The following is a 12867-nucleotide window of genomic DNA, read 5'->3' as shown; positions in this document are numbered from 1 at the left end:
GAAAATAATTTCATGGCTGGGGGTCACCACAACATGAGGAACTGTATTAAAGGGTCGTGGCATTAGGAAGGTTGAGAAACACTGCCCTGAGGGGTCCTGGATTGGAGAGTGTGCAAGATGGGCTGAGGGGACCCCCGCCCCCGTGCACAAATTTTATGCACCGGGCCTCTAGTATTATAATATAATGTGGTGAAATGTAAGAATGGCATTTGTCACCCTAACCGGTTTGGCTCAGTGGATAGAGCATTGGCCTGCAGACTGAAGGGTCCCAGGTTCGATTCCGGTCAAGGGCATGTACCTTGGTTGCGGGCACATCCCCAGTCGGGGGTGTGCAGGAGGCAGCTGATCGATGTTTCTCTCTCATCGATGTTTCTAACTCCCTGTACCTCTGTCCCTCTCCCTTCCTCTCTGTAAAAAATCAATAAAATATATTTTAAAAAAAAGAATAGCATTTGTCTTGGTCATGCTATATCTGAAGACCTAGAATAATGATTGTTGCCTCAGCACTCAATAAATGTTTGTTGAGTGAATAAATTAATGTGTAAGTTAATTATTTAGGTTATTAAAAGTCATTCTAGTAAAATAAAAGTACTAAGTACCATTATTTTAAATATGCAGAATAATCACACCCTTATTTAAAAATAAACTCCAAATATCAACCTAGGTTACAGTCTCTTGTGACAATAAAACAATTACTGGAGGAATGTAATTTGAATTCAAATGCAGTCGTTTACAATCGACTAATTCTTAATTCCTAACAAGGCCTTCACTTATTCTGTGTATTTCCATTATGTGTCCTGTTTACTGATTTTATTTTTGTTGAACCTAAGTTTAGAAAAATAACAATCTCTTTACTCATATAATTATTGAATGACTACTGAACAGAAATGCTATACAAAGCAAACTGTTCTCAGTGGAGTGGGACAAAATTATTAAGTCAAATGTTCTGTTATCATTGACCAAATGGCTTATAGGAGAGAGAAGACATGCACTTAAATAACTAATAAAATGTAGAAAGTTTTAGTGATGAGAATTTTTAGTGATGGGAGTTCAGTAGATTATGATTACCTGGGATAATCAACATTATTCTCTGATAAATAGAATTTCTGCATTAAGTGATTGGGCAACTGGAGTTTGGATGTCAGAGAAGACATCCAAATAGACTGACCAGCATGAGCAAAGGCATAGGGCTGGGGCTGATGCATAAGATATAGAATAAAAGAAATATGGAAAATTGATGAAGGACACAGCTAACTGTTCCCTCAAAAATTTATTTTACCCTTGGCCACCCATCTAGAAACTGTATTTCCCAAACTCCTTTGCAGCTAAATGTTGCCATGTGACCAATTTCTTTTCATGACACATAAATACAGATGCTATGTGCAAATCCCTTTTTGATGCTTTAAATGAAATTCTTGCCCTGATTGATTTTCTTTGTTTCTCTCCATTTATATTTTTCATGTGCTGGAAGTTCTGGCATTTGAATAGGCTTCAATAACACATATGAAGAAAATGCTCTAAATTATGGAGCCATGAGAAGGATGGAACACAAGTCCTTGGATGATTTCCTGGAGCAGAACCAGTTCAAGCCTCTAATGTCCAGATTGTAGGCTACCACCTTAGATGCCCAGCTGAGTTTAGAGATTTTGTTTGCTTGTTTTTGCAGTCTTCAGTAGTTAGAGAAGAGATAAAGTAGTTAATTATTTTTTTTTGGGGGGGGGGGGAGGCACACTTACCCTGCGCCAAAACTGTGCTCTTCTAAGTTATTTCATTATAATTGAGGAGAGTAATTTGTTGACAGTCATGTATTTAATGAATTAAGTAAGGGATGATAACAAGATCAAATCAGTTACCATCATAACTGAGAATGTAAAAAAGAAAACAGAAAGGGAAACTGTAAAGAATGCGGAATTATGGTTATAACAGATTATGTATTTGTAATATTAGCCTCGGAAAAAATGGATATTGGGCTACTTTTGAATTAGATAACACAGAATAAAGAAAAGAATCTAGAGAGAAAATTATGAAAACAGTTTGTGAAAAAATATATTCAATAATGAGTTAAAATTTTAGAAGAGGAACGAGAAAGAAAGCAGGAATGAAACTTCAATTTAGAAAGAATTTGCATAAAAATACATTGAGAAAAATAAGCTCAGTGTGACACCAATTGTAAAGAGTGTGCAAAACAGGCTAGATCAGCAAGGGAAGAGGACAGAATTTCACATATCCATGTTTGATATCTTAAATAAAAAAGAGCTGATATACCTCTCACTTGAAGTTTCTTTCAAGTTTCTATAACATGTTAGCTATAGATTATCAGACACTAGAAGAAAGGTTTGAATAGTGACTTCAACTTTTCCCTAGTGATAAGTTATTTTCTTAGTGTTTTTCTTTATGCCCAAAGGATTTTTTTCCCCAGATAAAACTCACATTAGTCTTATCTTCAGTGTCAGAACTGTGTAAATAATTCATACCAAAATTCTTTTGCTGCCGAAATTCCATCAGTAACTGAATAAAATTAAATTTAGGCTTAAGCTCTCTAAGTTTATTGCCTAGGTTGCTCTTTGCTCCATTACAACACAGAATCAGAGGACTGAAACAGTGATTGTAAGTCTAGTGTAACCCAACTCATCATCATGCTTGAATGCTTCTACACCTCTCTTGACAAGACTTGCCTCTGTCTAAATAACACCAGATACTTCTTCATATCAATGAAACAAATTCCTATTTTTGAATGGCTCTATGGGGAAGTCTTCCTGATATATTCATATAATCATTGGGAAGGCTCCCAATATAAAGATAATTCCTTTACAATATGACTACAAATACTCAGCTGTGTCTTGTATAAGTCTTCTTTTCAGACTAAACATTTCCGTCCTTAAGCCATCTCTTGTATAACTGTCTGTCCTACTTTTATCATTCATTATGAAGCATTCATCTGTATGCTCATATTTTGCACACGCTGAGGTTTACAAAATTCAAAGAGAGTTTGATGAGTGCAGAAGAGTTAGGAACTGTCACTTTATCTATTATCAAATCACTATGTTAAAACTAGTTCAATATTTTGATGTCCTCAAATCTTACTATGGCCCCTTCCTTTATAACAAAGCACAATGACAACACAAGAAAATTAGTAATTTAAAATTATAAGGTCTTTAACAACATAATGCTACTAGTTGGTATGTATGCCGTTAAATTTTTATCTAAGCAAAATATTTCATATTAATTTTTATTCAATTTCACCTTGATTGATTCATTCTATTATTCCAATCTGAGGAAATAAGTGCATCCCACTCCTATACCAAGATTATTCATCACTGCTTTATCTGTAAATTTTATTTATGCTACCAATCTCGCTTTAAAATAATAAACAAGAATTTATAAAAAAGACAAAATTAAAATTTAAACCAGGAGAATGCTAGTACAGACCTCCCTCAAGAGTGATCTGTATCAATTAATAACATCTCATGTACAGTCATTTAACCTATTTATAAGATTAACTTATATATTTTGACATTATTTTGCCACATTATTTAAAAAGTCATTTTGTTGCATAATGTTCTTATATAGAAATATATCATATATAACATTATTGGGGAGAAAACCTTCAGCATTTCAAGTCTAGTTAAAATAAAAATACAAAGAAACAAAATAAAACAATAACAACATAAGAAATTGAGGTATTGATGTATGACTTATTTTTAGTGCATATATGCTGTTCCAGGTGTTGAATCTCTTTTAAAGTACAATAAATCAATCAATTCTTAAGCAATAATAGCAACTCTAATATCAGTGATGGTATCTAACATAAGTATCATTATTGTTGGACTACACTTTTTGTTGTTGTTTTTTAATACAAATACAAAATTATCTAGTGCATCTCCAATGGTTTAGTAACTCCCTTAAAAATACCTCAGTAATGTAAAGTTAATTAGTGCCAGCTAAGTATATCCTAATTTATCAGTTACCTCAATTTTCTTTTTTACCAGTAAATTTTCTGATTTTTTTTAGTATGAATGAGGAATAGAATGGAAAAAAGAAAAAGGAAAGACACTAATCCTTTATGTGTTTTTGTATAAAAACAAAGTCTCTAAGTATGAGTGAGTTAAGGAAGGTTAATTTGTTGTTGTTTCATTGTTTTTGGTGATAATTTTTATTTGAATTTTTGAGTTCTGGTGGGTAACTTAGATGTGATGGCACAATAGAGGGGGAAATAAGATAAATACAGATATATACAAATAATAATCTTGAGCTTCAAGGGACACAGCTTCCTTCAGGACTCTGGGGAAGCAGTTAAGATGACTGCATACTTAGATAGGTTTCTGTAACAGAAGCTGAGTTATTGAGGGCAAGACAAAGAGAGAGAGAGAGAAAGTAAGAGAGTGGTTGCCATTTGTACAAGAGGGCAGAGAAAAACAAATTTCTAGATGAGAAAAAATTTAGTCTACATTGAATAACTGGGTAAACTATCATACAGAAAAGATAGACGAGGCTCTGCTGGGCAGGGTGGGACTGGGTGTGAATATATCCAGTAAAACCCTTAGAATATTTATTCTAGAACTAAGGAGAATGAGTTACAGATATCAGTTTGGGGATCATAAACATAGTGGTGACTCCTGAGAGTGGATAAGATCACTCAAGGAGAGCTGTGTTTCACACAGAGAAGGGAAATTCAGGGAGCACCTGTATTCCAAGAGCTGGAGGCAATGAAACATGGGAGTGAGCGGCAGATAGTGATAAAGACAGAAGAGTCAAAGTATTCCTTGTTTAACTTTTTGCTCTAAATAAGACCCCCCAGAAGGCTCTTTGATTAACAATTTTACAAACCTCACCTACTTTTGGTCTTTTGCCTCTCTGATATTAGCTTGATGGTTTTGTGCATTTTTATTTATTTCTTTTTCTAACTCAATGTTCCTTTTAGAAATCTGACCTTATCAATATTGCCTCAAATAGTCATATTTTATTTAATTGTTCCTCCTCCCCCTTTGCCTTTTGGAGCAAAAGAGTGAAGTCATCATCTAAGTGATGTGAGGACAAATGGGAAGCCCTCCAATGACTTCCCATTGCTATTGCCATAAAATCCAAACTCCTTGCTATTGTAGGTAAGTCTTTACCTGATCTGGCTCCCGCCTCTCTGACCTCATCACATTTTACCATCCATTAAGTATGGTTTCCTTCATCTCTAACATCCTCCAACACATTCCTACCTGAGGGATTTGCACTTCAGCTCAAATGTTCTTTTCTTGGTACAGACGCCCCTACTTAGCTAAAGCAAACAGCCAGCCCCCTACAAGTTATCACTGTCTATTCCATTGCCCAGTCTGAGTATCTTTATGACAGATATCATTATCTATAGTTTTCTTATTTTATTGGTTTGCTTTGTCTCTACCAATCCACCTATACACATTAACTCCTTGAAGGCAAAGACCGTGTGTCACTCAGTGCATCTTTAGATCTTGACCAAGCAGGAAGAAGACCGTCAGTAAACAAATCTCATTAAAACAAATTAATGAGTGAATTTTGAAAAACTGTACTATAAAATGAGTGTCAAATATGTTTATAGAAAAAATATAACCATTTACAATATAGAAATCTATAATAATAAAAGCATAATATGCTAATTAGACCAGACAGCTGAACGACCTTCCAGACATCCTTCCGGGTGACCTTCCGGTCATCCTTCCAGACGACCTTCCGGATGAAGTCACAGCTGTGAGGGCCAAGCTCCTTGCTTGAATTTCTGACATCGGGCCTCTAGTTATTAAATATTTTTAAAAATATGATTATGTGCAATTAATAGGTAAAAGGTTTTTGTTTTTATTTGTCATTTTTTATTGTTTCAATTCTAATAGACCTAAACATGACATGTATTTTCTTAAGAATAAAAATATTTCCACCAACTTATTATATAAAATTGTTGAGTACTACACAGATGTAAGAGATAGAGAAAGTAAACACAGACCACAGACACACAAATATGCTTTTAAACTGGAAATATCAATGCTACTGATAAAGAAGCCAGTTTAAGCATGAAGTCTATCTTCATTATATTGCATATGTAGGAAGAGCATGAAAGTAGTAAAAAAGGAATGAAGAACAACTCTTATGCTTTTAAACTGGAAATATCAATGCTACTGATAAAGCAGCCAGTTTAGCATGAGGTCTATCTTCATTATATTGCATATGTAGGAAGATCATGAAAGTAGTAAAAAAGGAATGAAGAACAACTCTGCAGCTAAGCAAGTTATGACTACACATAATCAAGCCTACCCCTCAAAGAAACAGTCTCTTTTTTATTTTATGATGAACACTTGCCCCAAATTGTTATAGCATCTTGAATACATAATAAGAACAACAATTCACAAATAATAAAACTTTGGCTCAGTAAAATGAAGTCTTTGACAAGATTTGTAGAGCTGGTATGTGCTACTGTTTCATGGGACATCATGAGAGCTACTGAAAATTGCCCAATGAACACAGGCATGCTGATTGATTTAATATTTGGTTTTCTTTCTAAGTTCAGGTAACATACTTATATGCCTAAAAATATTAAGTTGTAAAATATTTTCTTTTTATAAATGACTTTGACCTCCAACAACAAATAAAATTCAGATTTAAAAAAAAAGTAGACCATTGTAACCATTTAACCATTGTAAATTTTTTCTTCTGATTTTCCTGCATTAGAAAGTCACTAAAAATTTTGGTGTGTATAGTAATTCAAAGAACATCTAATATGATCTCAATCTAACTATAGTTCAAAATCACTCATAAAGATTCAAAGAGATCCCCAAATTGGAGGACTATAAAATCTTAAATCAAATTCTCCACTTACTTACTGAAATGGTATCAACCTTTCAAGTGCCAAATATTTGAATGACTTACGAAGCGATGCCTTGTTCTACAGACATCATAAATCTGTCGGATCTATGCCAAGGTCCATACTTAACTGCACTTCAACTGTGAAATGCTAATTTAAATCCACAGTACAATGATTTTGTTAAGAGATGACAGCATAATGTTGAAATTATTGATGTCAGTCTCTTACACAGCAGATTCCCTGGCTTTCTCTTGCTGTGAGGGGTGGCCATCTTTGAGTTGGATGAAAGAATGGGAAGAAAATATGATTCATGTTATTATACTCATTTAACATATCTTCTTTTCTAAATTTCACCACAATTCAGAGCTGAACTTTGCAATGCTGCTATACTTCTCTACAATGCAATAAAAATAAATGTCTAATTGGCATTCAAGGAAAAATTTTAAAATATTGTATATTCCTCCAAAATTATTATATAATTTATTTCATGTACATTTTATAAGAACTGTGTTATCTTGTCCAATTGTGTCCAGGCACTTAATATTTATAGTTTATGCATTTCTTGTATACAAATCTATTAAAATGTAAGAATTTTACAAAAACAATATTGCTTAAATAGCGGTGTTACTGAAGTAAAGCTTGTGATGAGAGAATATGCTAGCTAGTTGAAAATAGAAAACAACATAATATGAAAAGTATTTGCTCAAATTCTTCAAATATTTATTGAGAACTTTCTATGTGCCCCAAAGAGCAGTGAACAAAACAGTTATAGTATAGTTTATGTCCTAAATGGAAATTACAATGAAGGAAATAGCCTAAAACAATTATTATTATAAACTTATGGGATAATTTAATATTTTAGTGATAGAGTTCCTGATATGAAAATGTATCATTATACCCTTCCCTACATAGTATTTTCAGGGATCCTTTTTCTACCCACACTGAGAAATAATTTTGGGTCAAAAATATGAATGGGAAAATGAGCATTTCATCAGTAATATAGAATAGAATCACTTACAACATAATCACTTCCTAGCATGTAAATTATGATACATATTGTCCCTAAGGCTAATAACCAAACATGTGATAGCTTCAGAATGTTTGAAATTTAAAGAAGTAAAAAGAAAATTAAGTTAGTATTCTCTATGTTCTAATTTACAAATTAATTGACCTTTGTGTTTAATGATTTGTCCAAATTAAGACAGTAACCCATAAATCAATTTCCATGCATTGGTTATGCACCTTCCCTCTTCTTTTGAAGCATTCTGAGATGCTAAGGGGAGTACCGAAACAATGTGCAATATGTGAAATATAGTAAATGCTCAACAAATCTTGTCGATTTCTAGGAACAGCCTACTTACTGGGCTAGAACACCATGCAAAATATATTGACACTGCAGTGGGGAGTTCTACAAAGCACCAACCACATGTAAGGAGTTCTGATTTTGGCTGGGACATCTTAAAAGACTTTTACCCATTTTTCATTTTGTTTGTTTGGTCTTTCAGAAAGCCTGGGGGCTACTTGTTACAATTACTAACCCTGGGTTAACAGAAAATTCCACCTGACACCTCCCCTCCCCCACCTTTAAATGTGGAGCCTCCTTGTTCAGAGTCTAAAGAATGTGATACATACAAACCATCCTTCATTTAAGAGCTACTAGTGGCCTCAGGAAAGAAGTACAATTAGATCAAAATGCCTTCCTGGGCTAAACTTATCTTCTGGAATTCTGTCTTCCTGCTGGGCTTTCCGGGATGATTGGAGAGGAGGGATCTTTGGGTGCCTCTACTCTTTGTTTTACAAATGAGAACATGGAAAACTATTGAGGTGTTTCCATAAGATCACTAGCCTATTAATACCAGTCCTGTATCTTTTTTTTTAAAGCCTCCACCAATATGTTTCTATTGATTTGAGAGAGAAAGAAAGGGGGAGAGAGAGAAATATCAATGAGAAACATGATCAGCTGCCTCCCATATGCACCAGGACCAGGGATCAAACCAGCAACCTGGATATGTGCCCTGACCAGTTTGTTGTCCTTGAACTTTTGGTGTTCAGGATGACACTCCAGTCAACTGAGGCACCCGGCCAGGGCAGTCAGGCCTGTATCTTAAACAATACATTGTAATTTTATCATCAGTGTAATTCCATTATATCTCATTTCTTGTAGTACATTTAATACAGACAGTACTTAATGTATATTTGTGTGAGATAAATTTCCCCTTGTAGTTGAATGACCACCTATGGGTAAGAGTACTAACTAACTAAGGAGTCTTTCTCTCCCTTCTCTTAGCTCGTCTCTCCTCCCCATTTCTTTCTCTGCTCCTCTCAGATACCCTTTCTCAATGAAAACTCTTAATTACAAGAGATCACAGCAATGTTATAAATTTTTCTCCCAGTTCTTTCTTTTTTCCCACCTCTCTAGTTATTCTGAAGCCACCTCCTATTATGATCTCCTCTAGATATTCTCTGAAATATATATTACCTATATTTTATCTCTTCACATTTGCGAAGTTCTACCTTTGTACCTGGGTTCATTTTCTATTTCCTTACAAAATGTATTGAGTAAATAGTTTAGTTGAAGAACAGGGAGTAGAAAAAGTGGTTTTGCCAGTCAGAAAGGAATAGTGCCAAAGGGAAGGGGGTGAGGAGCAGGGGGTGAAGAGGGCCTTATATATGGTGACAGAAGGTGATTTGACTCTGATTGGTAGAAACACAGTGCAAAATACAGATCTTGTAGCATAGAAATTTACACTTGAATCCTATATGATTCTATTATCCAATATCAGCCCAATAAATTTTAATTTTAAAAAAGAAAGTAACGGGGTAGAGCTTAAAGAGAAAATTAATTTAAGATTTAGGGTGGCTCATAGATGTGTGTACAAGACTAAAGAATGAGACCATAATGAAGGGCTAGGTAGATGATCACATACAGAAAGATGATGCCATAAGAACAGATATCTATTGTGTTGCCCCTGTCATCACCAGTAGTTTTCAGCAGAACTTCTAGACTCCCAATTTGGTTAGCACTACTGTGGGTAACCTGCGAATACCCTGCATACATTGAGATGTAAGGTTCACATCTGATGGGCCAAGTGTGCACCATAGGACCCCTCTGCAGACAAAGAACAGGGAGGTGGAATATCTGTCTTTATTTGCATAGAGGTCACTGGGGCATTGTTTCCTGACGCTGTTGGAATCCCGGTGCACTGAGAAAGGTTAGAATGAGTATTCGGTCCATTGAGATGTAAGGTTCACATCTGATGGGCCAAGTGTCCACCATAGGACACCTCTGCAGACAAAGAACAGGGGGGTGGAATATCTGCTGTCTTTATTTGCATAGAGGTCAGGGGGGCATTGTTTCCAGACGCTGTTGGAATCCCCGTGCACTGAGAAAGGTTAGAATGAGTATTCCGTAGCTGGATGCCAAACATCAGCAAGGACTTCAGACAGAGAAATACATCTACTTTTGAAAGGTTAATTCCAAATCTTAGAATATTATGCTTCGGCAGATAGAGAGGTAAATAAGCCACGGTGGGCTAGTCTGGAAACATGCATCATCGAGTGCCATGCATGTTTTAGGAGTAAAGTGCACCAAGTATAAGGGCAGTGACTACAGGGATTAAAAGCACAGACTGCAGAGCTGTTAAAACCCGTTCTGCCACTTATTGGCTGTGTGGCCCTGGATAAATTCACAAAGTTTTCTGCACTTCAGTCTTATCATCTGAAAATAGTACATTATCAATATCCATGTGTTTGTTCCAAGTTTTGAACCATCAAATAAATTTTGGAATGATAGCCAGTTACTAAGTTGAAGACTGTATGAATCCCAATGTTAGGAACTTAAAGATAATTCTCTGACATGCAGACAGAGATCCTGATTTTTAGAGTTAATGGAATATAAGCATAGGTCAATCAATTAACCCCAATTCAAAACATTCAGTACATTTTCTTATCCATTAACTTCATTTATGCCTACTTTTCTGGCAATGAGCCCTGTCCTGCAGGTAATGCTATGTCTGTAGTAGATCCCCATTTGCATAGTCACCAATTCTTTATAATGGCTACACCAAAATCATATCCTCCCTCAGTATTACACTTTACCAAGTAAAATCAAGAGCACACAGGAAATTAAGAACAAATCGAGTGTTGAAAAATGGTCTTTATATATAGACTTGTAACTGACATTTGTTGGTTGCCCCCTCAATATCTCATGCCTACTTCTCTCACCAACAATACTGATTTTCCTTTGGCCAATTCCCTTGATCTCATTCCCAGCCTTTCCAGTCTCAGGTTCAGGAGCCTACATACCTTAAACCAGATAGTAAATTCCACACTCTGAGCTGCAGACTGCAGTTCAGGAATAGATGCCTTCTCTTCCTTTGGACATCGTGATGTGAAGTTGTAAGGTTTTACCCTCCATGGTCACCCTGTGGGAAGCTGACCTGAGACTTATGCCTACCCACAGCTAGAGAATTACAGATAAACAAAACCAAAATCTATCATTAACATGTAGATCAAATTGTGCCTGAAATCAGTAAAATTTCTCATTTTATAGGTACATAATTCAAATTATTTTGTATTCTTAAGCCAATTTGGGTTGGGTTTTCTACCATATACCTCCAAAAGATTCTTAATTCAAAAGCAAACTAGAACATGATTAGAAAATATATTCTTTCACATAAGAACAAAAAAAGGCATTTTATTATTAAAAAATTCCTAGTATAATACATTCATTAGAGAAACTATCAGAATTTGAATCACAAAGGATCGCAGAGACTCAGTACTGGTGATATTAACAAATAGTTTATAAATATCAACAAATATTTTCACATATGATTACTTATCTTCCTTTCAGATTGAAAATGCCGGTGAGCCCTAACCGGTTAGCTCAGTGGATAGAGCGTCAGCCTGCAGACTAAAGGGTCCCAGGTTCGATTCCGGTTGCGGGCACATCCCCAGTGGGGAGTGTGTAGGAGGCAACTGAATCGATGTTTCTCTCTCATTGATGTTTCTAACTATCTAATCCCTCTCACTTCCTCTCTGTAAAAAATCAATAAAATATATTTAAAAAGAAAATGCCAGTGAGATAAAAGGCATCTTAGATTTATTTCCCCCCCCCCACAAGCATATGGAGAAAAAATTATGCTTGCCTCCAATGCCTACACCTGACTCTGTTAGTTTAACTCTGACTATAAGTGGGAGACTTTCAAGAACTAAAATCAAGGTAGTCAAGCTTAAAACACCTTGAGCTTTGTATGGAAATTATGATGTCAAAACATATCCTTCAGCAAAAGTTAATGCAGGGATATTAGTGTCGTAATGTGTACACGCATTCTGAAAGTACAAAAGAGAAAAGAAAACAGAATATTTAGAGAAAAATATTTAGAAAACAGGATATTTAGAGCAAAAATATGAACTTTTATTAACTCTTAATTTTAAAATGCAGTATGCCTATGATAGAGAATAAAAATTATGTAAATTTATATTATATCCAAAATATATGTTAGATGAGTCAGTATAAAATTAGCCCATTCCAGTCTGGCCAGAGTGGCTCAGTGTTTGAGTGTTGACCTATGAACCAGAAGGTTACGGTTTGATTTCTGGTCAGGGCACATGCCAGGATTGTGGGCTCGATCACCAGTGGGAGGCGTGCAGGAGGCAGCTCATCAATGATTCTCTCTCATCATTGTTGACATTTCTATCTCTCTTTCCCTCTCCCTTCCTCTCTGAAATCAATAAAAAATATTTTAAAAATTAAATATATGCACGGATAAGTTTATGTATGTATAAAAATTGGTAAAAAGTATATTATGCTAATTGTTAAAAAACAAACACTATTTAGGTTTTCTATTATTGATCTGCTTATCACAAATTAAAACAGATAACAATCCTATACTAATTAAAGACAAACAGGCAAATTGACCGAACTTTTGCTACGCCTTAAGCCATGCCCACCAGCCAATCAGAGCGACTATATGCAATTTAACCCAACCAAGATGGAGGCCGGCAGCCATGGAGCTGGAGCGAGCAGGAGCCATGCTTGCTCCAGTGAT

Source organism: Myotis brandtii, unplaced genomic scaffold, assembly GCF_000412655.1.
Source record: "Myotis brandtii unplaced genomic scaffold, ASM41265v1 scaffold5, whole genome shotgun sequence".
Taxonomy (NCBI): domain Eukaryota; kingdom Metazoa; phylum Chordata; class Mammalia; order Chiroptera; family Vespertilionidae; genus Myotis; species Myotis brandtii.
Note: the sequence above shows the minus strand (reverse complement) of the source record.